The following is an 11,012-nucleotide window of genomic DNA, read 5'->3' as shown; positions in this document are numbered from 1 at the left end:
GAGTCAAACCTCAGTTCTTGACTATCTCTCATCTTGAACAATTCGCTTCTCAACCTGACAACCCTTTTATGCTGATGCCTGTATGATCAGTCACAAGTCTCTCAGGTGACAAACAAAGGAGATAATGCATGAGTATGAGTCAGTTTACCACTAAACCTCACATTATAAACATCTCAGGAAATTGTGCGGTGAATATTTTCATGGGTTATTTTGCTTTTGTTGCTACTTATTACTTTTAAATATTTATTTTTACTGTACATTTCATTTCCTTTTTTGTTAAATGTTCATTTACATTTCATGTCCTTTTTAAAAGTGTTTATTTATAGATTAAATAATGCATTAGACATGTATATAAGAAAGGTTAAAAGAAGGAATCATTTGGGGGCCTGGTACGAATTAATTCAATTTACATGATTTCTAATGGGAAAAAATGATTCGGTTTTCAAACAAATTGCTTCTCCAACAGCCTTCTGGAACAAATTAAATTTGAGAACCAAGGTTCCATTGTACTCTTTTGTATTGGGTTGTCAGAAAAGGCCTCATGGAGACCTGAATGAAGACAAGAGCCATCATGGGGAGTTCAGGAGTCAGAGGATGCTGCCCATAGGGCAAAAACACATATGTGGGAACAAGTACTAGTATACACAGAAGCATTGAAAGGTTTTAAGTAGAATACCGACTATAGTTTATATACATACATACCTTATCTCTAATCCTCCCAGCAGTCTCAAATGGATATTCTCATTTTACAAATGAAAAACCTGAGATTTAGAGAGTTTGTTTAAGAAACGGACCACCAACTCTATTCTCTTGTCTACCCTACACTTACTGCCTCATAAAATGATGGATGGGGGGAAACCAAAAGTGTATATCATTTACATAGGGGAGGACAAGTTATTGCATCTCTTCTCTGAAGTTGGCAGCTCTAACAGGATTTTAGAAAATATCAAGACTACTAAACTACTGGTAAGATATCCAGGGTTGGGCCCATAGTAGGTCCATATCCATTAAATGGATACCTTATTAATTGTTGACTTTTCCTAAATGTTTCTATTCGATATTCTTTGGAAGCCCTGAGAAAATAGAATGAAATGGTGGATTAAATTGATTTTTGAAAGGGAACCAGTCTTTGATTCCTGGAATAAAACCATACTTGGTCAAGGTGTAGAATTCTTCTTATACATTGCTGAATTCTATTTACTAATATTTTGTGAAGAATTTTGCATGTACATTCATGAGGGATGTTGGTCTGCAGTTTTATTTGTATTGTGTCTGATTTGGTATCAAGATAATACTGGTCTTATAAAATGAGGTGGGAAGTGGTCTCTCTCCTATTTCTCAAAGCTTACAATTAATGTTAATTCTTAAAATATTTGGCACAATTCTGCAGTGAAACAACTGGGCTAGTATATTTCTTTATTGGGAGTTTTACAAATTAACAGTTCAATTTCTTTCTTGCTTTCTTAACCTTTTATTTTTTTTTTAATTTTATTGCTTACAGTCTTACAAAGGGTATTACATATGTGTCCCTTTTTTTCCCCCGCCCTTGACAATCCCCTGGCCTCCCCTACCCCCCAGTGTCTTATGTCCATTGGGTATGCTTATATGCATGCATACAAGTCCTTTGGTTGATCTCTTACACCCCTCCTTCCTGCCCCCCACCCCTCCCCGGCCTTCCCGCTACAGTTTGACAGTCTGTTTGAGGCTGCTCTGCCTCTGTATCTATTATTGTTCAACAGTTTATAATGGCCTCTATTATCCATGAATGAGTGAGATCATGTGGTATTTTTCCTTCATTGACTGGCTTATTTCACTTAGCATAATGCTCTCCAGTTCCATCCATGCCATTGCAAACGGTAAGAGTTCGTTCCTTTTTAGAGCAGCATAGTATTCCATCGTGTAGATGTACCACAGTTTTCTAATCCATTCATCTACTGATGGGCACTTAGGCTGTTTCCAGATTCTAGCTATGGTGAATTGTGCTGCTATGAACATATGGGTGCATATATCCTTTCTGATTGTTGTTTCTCGTTTCTTGGGATATATTCCTAGAAGTGGGATCACAGGGTCAAATGGGAGTTCCATTTTTAGTTTTTTGAGGAAACTCCATACTGTCTTCCATAGTGGCTGCACCAGTCTGCATTCCCACCAGCAGTGCACAAGTGTTCCTTTTTCTCCACATCCTCTCCAGCACTTGTCGTTTGTTGATTTGTTGATGATAGCCATTCTGACAGGTGTGAGATGGTACCTCATTGTTGTTTTGATTTGCATCTCTTGGATGATTAGTGACTTTGAGCATGTTTTCATATGTCTGTTGGCTTTCTGAATGTCCTCTTTTGAAAGGTGTCTATTTAGGTCCTTTGCCCATTTTTTGATTGGATGGTTTATCTTCTTTTTGTTAAGTTGTATGAGTTCCCTATAAATTTTGGAGATTAGGCCCTTATCAGATATGACATTGGCAAATATGTTTTCCCACACAGTGGGTTTTCTCGTTGTTTTGTTGATGGTTTCTTTTGCTGTGCAGAAGCTTTTTATTTTGATGTAGTCCCATTTGTTCATTTTCTCTTTCGTTTCAAGTGCCCTAGGAGCTATATCAGTGAAGAAATTGCTTCGGCATATGTCTGAGATTTTGTTGCCTTTGGATTCTTCTAGAATTTTTATGGTTTCCTGTCATACATTTAAGTCCTTTATCCATTTTGAGTTTATTTTTGTGTATGGTGTAAGTTGGTGATCTAGTTTCATTTTCTTGCATATATCTGTCCAATTTTCCCAAAACCATTTATTGAAGAGACTATCTTGGCTCCATTGTATGTTCTTGCCTCCTTTGTCAAATATTAATTGAGCATATTGGTTCGGGCCGATTTCTGGGCTCTCTGTTCTAGTCCATTGATCTATATGCCTGTTCTTGTGCCAGTACCAGATAGTTTTGAGAACAGTGGCTTTGTACTACATCTTGATATCTGGTATTGAGATCCCACCTACTTTGTTCTTTTTCAGGATCGCTGCAGCTATTCGGGGTCTTTTTTTATTCTAGATGAATTTTTGGAGAGTTCGTTCTAGATCTGTGAAGTATGCCGTTGGTATTTTAATGGGAAGTGCATTGAATTTATAGATTGCTTTGGGTAGTACGGACATTTTAATGATGTTGATTCTACCAATCCATGAACACGGTATGTTCTTCCATCTGTTTATGTCTTCCTCTATCTCTTTTTTCAACGTCCTGTAGTTTTCTGAGTAGAGGTCTTTTACCTCTTTAGTTAAGTTTATTCCTAGGTAGCTTAATTTTTTTGGTGCGATGGTGAATGGGATTGTTTTTATAATCTCTCTTTCTGAAAGTTCACTATTGGTGTATAGAAATGCCTCAGATTTCTTGGGGTTAATTTTGTATCCTGCTACATTGGCAAATTCATGTATTAAGTCTAGTAGCTTTTTGATGGAGTCTCTAGGGTTTTGTATGTATAATATCATGTCGTCTGCAAATAAGGACAGTTTTACTTCCTCTTTTCCAATTTGGATGCCTTTTATTTCTTCTTCTTGCCTAATTGTGATGGCTAATACTTCCAGTACTATGTTGAACAGGAGTGGTGAGAGTGGGCATCCCTGTCTTGTTCCTGTTCTTAGGGGAAATGGTGTTAGTTTTTGTCCATTGAGTATGAGGTTGGCTGTGGGCCTGTCATATACGGCTTTTATTATGTTGAGGTATGATCCTTCTACTCTCGCCTTACTGAGAGTTTTTATCAAAAATGGGTGTTGGATTTTGTCAAATGCTTTTTCTGCATCAATTGATATGACCACATGGTTTTTTTCTTTCAATTTGTTTATGTGATGTATCACGTTTATTGATTTGCGGATATTGTACTATCCTTGCATTCCTGGGATAAATCCTACTTGGTCATGGTGTATGATCTTTCTGATGTACTGCTGGATCCGATTTGCTAAGATTTTGTTGAGGATTTTGGCATCTATGTTCATGAGGGATATTGGCCTGTAATTCTCTTTCATTGTGTTGTCTTTACCTGGTTTTGGTATTAGGGTGATGCTGGCTTCATAGAATGAGCTTGGAAGTGTTCCTTCCTCTTGAATTTTTTGTAGTAGTCTGAGGAGGATAGGTTTTAGTTCTTCCTTGAATGTTTGGTAAAACTCCCCTGTGAAGCCATCTGGTCCTGGGCTTTTGTTTGCTGGAAGCTTTTTGATGACTGCTTCAATTTCTTCCATAGTTATTGGCCTATTGAGATTTTTGTATTCTTCCTAATTGAGTTTTGGAATGTTGTATTTTTCTAGGAATTTGTCCATTTCCTCCAGGTTGTCTAGTTTGTTGGAGTAGAGCTGTCCATAGTATTTTTTAACAATCATTTGTATATCAGTAGGGTCTGTTGTTATTTCGCCTCTTTCGTTTCTGATTTTGTTTATTTGGGTCCTCTCTCTTTGCTTCTTGGTGAGGCTGGTGAGAAGTTCATCAATCTTGTTTATCCTTTCAAAGAACCAGCTCTTGTTTTCATTGAACTTTTGTATTTTTTTTTTTTTTGGTCTCTATGTGGCTTATTTCTTCTCTGATCTTTATTATTTTTTGCCTTCTGGATACTGTGGGCTTTTCTTGTTGCTCTCTTTCTAACTTTTTGAGTTGTAGGGTTAGATCATTTATTACCAGTTTTTCTTGTTTTTTGAAGTAGGCCTGTAGAGCTATGAACTTCCCTCTCTGGACTGCTTTCATTGTGTCCCATACATTTTGGATTATTGTGTTTTCATTGTCATTTGTTTCCAGGATGCTTTTTATTTCTTCTTTGATCTCTCTGGTAACCCAGTCATTATTTAATAGCATGCTATTTAGCCTCTAGTGTTTGATTTTTTTTCAATGTTTTTATTGTAGTTGATTTCTAGTTTTATGCCATTGTGATCTGAGAAGATGCTTGTTATGATTTCTATTCTCTTGAATTTGAAGAGATTTTGCCTGTGTCCTAATATATGGTCTATCTTTGAAAATGTCCCATGTGCACTGGAGAGGAATGTATATTCTGTAGCTTTGGGGTGAAATATTCTGAAGATGTCAATTAAGTCCATCTGATCTAGTGAGTCATTTAGGATTGCTGTTTCTTTGCTGATTTTTTGTTTAGAGGATTTATCGAGTGATTCAGTGGTGTATTAAAGTCCCCTACTATGAGTGTATTGCTATCGATCTCTCCCTTGATATCTTCCAGAAATTTTTTTTATGTATTTGGGTGCTCTTCTTTTGGGTGCATATATGTTTACCAGAGTTATAGCTTCTTGTTGAATTGCTCTCTTTAGTTTTACGTAGTGGCCTTCCTTATCTCTTGTTATAGCCTTTACTTTGAGGTCTATTTTGTCAGATATAAATATTGCAACCCAGCTTTTTTCTCATTTCCATTTGCCTGAAAAATTTTTTTCCATCCCTTCACTCTCAGTCTGTGTGAATCCTTTGTTCTGAGGTGGGTCTCTTGCAGACAGGAAATATATGGGTCATGTTTCATTCAGCTACCCTGTGTCTTTTGATTGGAGCATTTAATTCATTTACATTTAATGTTATTATTGAAAAGTACTGGTTTGTGGTCATTTTTATTTTAATGTTTGTGTTTCTTCTTATCTTTCTGTTTTTTTTGTTTTGTTTTGTTTTGTTTTGTTTTTTACAGCAGTCCCTTTAGCATGTCTTGCATTGCTGGCTTGGTGGTAATAAACTCTCTTAGCCCTTTTTTGTCTGTTAAGCTCCTGATTCCAACTTCAATTTTGAATGATAGCCTTGCTGGGTGTAGTATTCTTGGATTCATTCCCTTGCTTTGCATCACTTTTTATATTTCATTCCATTCTCTTCTTGCCTGGCGTGTTTCTGTTGAGAAGTCAGCTGATATTCTAATAGGAGATCCCTTGTAGGTAACTTTCTGTCTCTCTCTGGCAGCCTTTAAGATTCTTACTTTGTCGTTGGTGTTTGCCAATTTAATTATGAAGTGTTTTGGTGTTGGTCTTTTGGGGTTCATCTTGTTTGGCACTCTGTGTGCTGCTTGGGCTTGTGTAGTTTTTTCTTGCCAGCATCAGGGAAGTTTTCTGTCATTATTTCTTGAAACAGGCTTTCTATTCCTTGCTTCTCCTTCCCTCCTTCTGGTACCCGTATTAAGTGAATGTTGTTTCGTTTTGCATTGTCCCAAAGCTCCCTTAGGCTCTCCTCTTGCTTTTTAAATTTTTTTTTCCAGTTGCTCCTGTGTTTGTGTGTTTTTTCCTACCTTATCTTCTAATTCGCTGATGTGGTCCTCAGCCTCTTCTTCTCTGCTGTTTAAGCCTTCCATTGTGTTCTTTATTGCAGCTATGTCGTTCTTCATTTCCTCTTGGTTCCTTTTCATTTTGGTGACATTCTTATTCAGCTCCTTATAATTCTCGTTGAGTTGTGTGTATTTGTCATCCAGCCGTTTGAGCATCCTTATAACCATTACTCTGAATTCTTTCTCTGATAAGTTAGTAGCCTCAATTTCATTTAACGCCCTTTCTGGTGATTTCTCTTTTTATTTCCTTTGTGGATTGCTTTTTTGTCTTCCCATGTTTTGCTGTAATGTTTTAATTGTAGCTTCGATTGCTTTGATACCCAGTTTCTTTTAGGTATGGTGCTGCTGGTGTGATCTCTCAGGTCTCCTGGGCTTGGTAGTCTAGTGTAGCTCCCTACTTGAGCTATTTGGGTTCTCTTAATGTAGGCCTGCAAGCTGAGGTATCTAGCAGCTATGGAGGGCATATCCCAATTTTTGCTGTCCTGTTGAAATCTTGCGTGCCCAGCGGGGACTCACAGTGGCACCCACGAACCGTCTGTTGTGGTGGTGGGGCTCAGGAGGCCTGCGTTCTGGAAAGGTGTGACTGTGGTGTCCAGAGTTCTGTCGTTGTGGGGTGGGCAGACTCAGCTTTTGCTGCTACCTCTGCGGTTGGATGCATGCAATCCCCGCGGCAGTTCACAGGGGCACCTGTGGTGTGTTTGCCAGAAGGGTGTACTGACACACTCTGAAGGGCCCTGGCACTGAAGCCACTGGATTGCAGTGTCTGTGGGCTAGTATCCCAGAAGAGGGAATTCAACATTTCTACAGCCCAGCAGTGCATCCCTGTTTGTTTAAGTGCACGACCAGCAGGGCTCACAGCGTGGCCCCATGGCTGCCTATGGAGCAGTGGTCTTGGGTGACCTGCATGCTGGAAAAGTATGCAACTGTAGTATCCAGAGTTCTGCAGCTCTGGGGTGGGGAAACTCAGTTTTTGCTGATGCACCTGTGATGGATTGGCGTGCATTTCCGGTGGTGGCACACAGGAGCCCCCGCAGTGAGTTTGCTAGCGCAGGCGCACTGAAGCACTCTGAAGGGCCCTGGCATGCTTAATAGTTTAATCAAGGCATCTTTGGGCAGTTATCCAGGATAGGTGAATTCAGAATTTCTATTGCCCAGGGGAGTGTGTCCCTATCTGTCCAAGATCGGACCCAGCGGAGGCTCACTGTGGCTTCCAAAAGTGCCCTGTGGATAGATGGGCTCAGGGGGAGTGAGCAACTGTGGCAGTGCCTTTGCCAGGTGCTGAGCTTTGACACACTCTGAGGGGCCCTGGCGCTGAAGGGCCCTGGTGCTTAAGTTGCACAGCTGGGTGTGTGTGGGCAGTTAATCAGGCAGAGGGAATTCAGAATTTCTACTGGGGGGCAGTGCGCCTGTGTCTGTACAAAATCACACCCAGGTGGGGCTCACAGTGACTCCTAAGAGAAGTCTATGGAGTGGTGTGCCTCGGAGACCTGTGGGCTGGAGATGCACGAATTCGATGTTGGAGGTCTGCCGCTGAGGAGGGGGAAGGTTGCACTTACTGCTGCGGGTGCGGTGCTCCTTTGAAGGTGGAGATCCCAGGGTCTGCAAGTCTGCAGGTGGGGCAGCAGGATTTTGGCTGGAGTGGCTGCTGGGTCATGGGCAGAATCCCAGGCCTGTCTGGGTGGTGGTGCTGATTAGTTCCTAGAAGAGGCCGCTCTCCCCTTCAAGATGGTGTGGGCTCTGTGCCCGAGTCCTGCAGTCTGGGGAGTGCCCGCAGCAGTGGTAGTCTCTCCCTGTCCCAGAGAGCCTGGTCTGCCAGCCTGTGCTGCTCCTGTTGGATTTAACTATCCCTCACTCACTCACACACACACACCACACACATCCACACACTCTCTTTTTATCCCCTCACTCACTTCCTATTCCTCACTTCCATCATGCCAGCCGCCATCTTTTTCTATCTCAACAGTTCAATTTCTTTAAAAGTTATAGTATTCTGTAAATTATGTCTTTCATATTGGTGATCTGTGGTAGTTTATGCCATTCAAGAAGTTGGTCCATAAATTATCAAACTTATGTGTATAGAGTTTATATTCTCTTATGCTTTTGTGTCTGCAGGGTCCTAGTAGTACTCCTGTTTAATTCCTGATACTGGTTATTTGTATTTTCTTTCTTTTTTTCTTTGTCAGTCTTGCTAGAGGTTTGTTAATTTTATTGATCTTTCCAAAGAATAAGCTTTCAATTTCATTGATTTTTCTTCTTTGTGTATCAGTTTTCAATCTCATTGATTTATACTCTTTATTAATTCCTTCTTTCTGCTTGCTTTGGGTTTACTTTGCTTTTTTTCTAATTTCTTATGGTTAGAGCTTAGATTACTGATTTGAGACTTCTTTTCTAATGTAGGTGTTTAGTGCTATAAATTTCTTTCTCAGTACTGCTTTAACTATGTCCCACAAATTTTGATATGTTGTGCCAGTGGTCTGATAAAGTCAATATTGGTAAATATTCCATGTGCACTTGAAAATAACATATGCTGTTATTGTTGGAGAAAGTGTTTTATAAATATTGATTAGATTCTGTTGGTTGATGGCATTCTTGTGTATCTATTATTCTTGCTGGTTTCCTGTTTAGCTGTTCTATCACTTATTGAGAAAGGTATTGAAGTCCCCAACTATATATGTGAGTTTGTCTCTTTTTCCCTTTAGTTCTGTCAGTTTTTGTTTCACATATTTGGCATCTGTACTTTTTGGTGTATATACATTTAGGATTTCTATGTCTTCTTGGTGGGTTGATCTTTTTATTATTATGTAATATGCTTTTCTGTCCCTCATAATTGTTTGCTCTGAAACCTACTGATATTAATATAGCCACTGCTGCTTTCTTTGATTGTTGTTTACATGGCACTTACTAGTATTTTTCCAGTTTTACTATCAACCTACCTATATCATTATATTTGAAGAGAGTTTTCTGAGGACAGAATATAGTTGGTTCATGGTTTATTTTAAACCCACTCTGCCAATCTGTCTACTATTTAGCATATTTAGACCATTTACATTTAATAATTATTGGTATGTTAGGGCTTAGGTCTGTCCTTTAGGCTGCTGTAGTTATTATATTACACTGGTATCACAATCTACTAGTGTTGACAATTTAAGAGAAGTATAGAAACCTTATATTCCTTTAAGTCATTTTTACCCTCCCTCATTTATAATGTAATTCTCTTAAATATTGCTTCTAGATACTTTGAGAACCACATTATACAATGTTATAATTTTCACTTCAACCATCAAAGATACTCTAGAAAACTCAAAAAGGAAAATCTAGTGTGTTTACCTATTATATTATTACTAGTGGCCCAGTGCATGAAATTCGTGCACGGGGGGGGGGGTCCCTCAGCCCAGCCTGCACCCTCTCCAATCGGGGAACCCTTGGAGGATGTCCGACTGCTGGTTTAGGCCCGATCCCTGAGATCCCCCTAACTGGCAGTCGGACATGCCTCTTGCAATCTGGGACCACTGGCTCTCCTAACTGCTCACCTACCTGCCGACCTGATCTCCCTAACTGCTCTCCCTGCTGGCCTGAACCCCCTAACTGCTCTCCCCTGCCAGCCTGATTGTCCTAACTGCTCTCCCCTGCCGGCCTGATCACCCCTAACCGCCTCTGCCTCGGCCCCGCCACCATGGCTTTGTCCAAAAGGACATCCAGAAAGTCGTCTGGAAGTTGTTTGGTTTAATTAACACATTACCCTTTATTAGTATAGATTGATTTCAGAGAGGGAGGGAGATAAAAACATCAATGATGAGAGAGAATCATTGACTGACTGCCTCCTGCACGCCCCATACTGGGGATCAAACCCATAACCCAGGCATGTGCCCTGACCAGGAATTGAACTCTGGGCCCTTCAGTCCTCAGGCAGAGGCTCTATCCATTGAGCAACACTGGCCATAGATACACTTTCCCTTTCCACTGGGACGTGTTCTGTTTGCTGGAGCTGAAACACTGAAGCTGTCTCACTGGGGCAGAGTGGGGTGCAGTGGGTTGGAGTAGGTGAAGCCCCCTGAAAGCTGGAGAGGGGCCTTGTTTAACAGCCGGACTGTTTCATGGCTGTGCTGCCTCGCAGTTGAGCGGCCACACTGTTGGGCTGTGCCACAGTCAGCAGGAGTTTACACAACTGAACTATCTGCACGGATAGCTTCCTCCTCACCACACCCCCAAGCTGGGGGTTCCTCTTAGGGTTGAAGTGACACCCACCACCCTTGGTTGGTAGCCCAGTCGGCCACTTTGGAAAGAGAAGTGGGGAATCCTGATTTTACGTGAATGCTCCAATTTCTTAAGTTGGCAACTAATGCGAACTTCAGATGTTTGGGCCAAACCAGAGAGATGGTCAGGTCTGGTGTCCAGGCCACTGGGAGGCACTGGGCTCAGCCCAGCTGTTAAGGGACCCGAAGCATCTGGGCAGGTGAAGGGGTTGGGGGTGGGCTTGGGTAATTCCGATGTCACCCCACTTGTTTTTTGGGGTTTTTTTTCCCCATTGATCACAATTTATTATAATCTATTGGCAGTATAGATAGATATTAGTTACCAGAACTATGTCTTCATAGAAGTGGACAGTATGTAGCCATTCTATGGGGAACTGTGTGCACTTAAGTATCAGCATGATCTTTCAGTTTCTCTTTTTTGTTGTTAATGAAAATAAGCTTTATTACATCAAGTAATAAATACATACAAAGATGCAAACACTATTAGTCACTG

The sequence above is a fragment of the Myotis myotis genome, unplaced genomic scaffold (assembly GCF_014108235.1).
Source record: "Myotis myotis isolate mMyoMyo1 unplaced genomic scaffold, mMyoMyo1.p scaffold_m19_p_3, whole genome shotgun sequence".
Lineage (NCBI taxonomy): Eukaryota > Metazoa > Chordata > Mammalia > Chiroptera > Vespertilionidae > Myotis > Myotis myotis.
The sequence above is the reverse complement of the archived record's forward strand: the minus strand, read 5'-3'. Positions refer to the sequence as shown.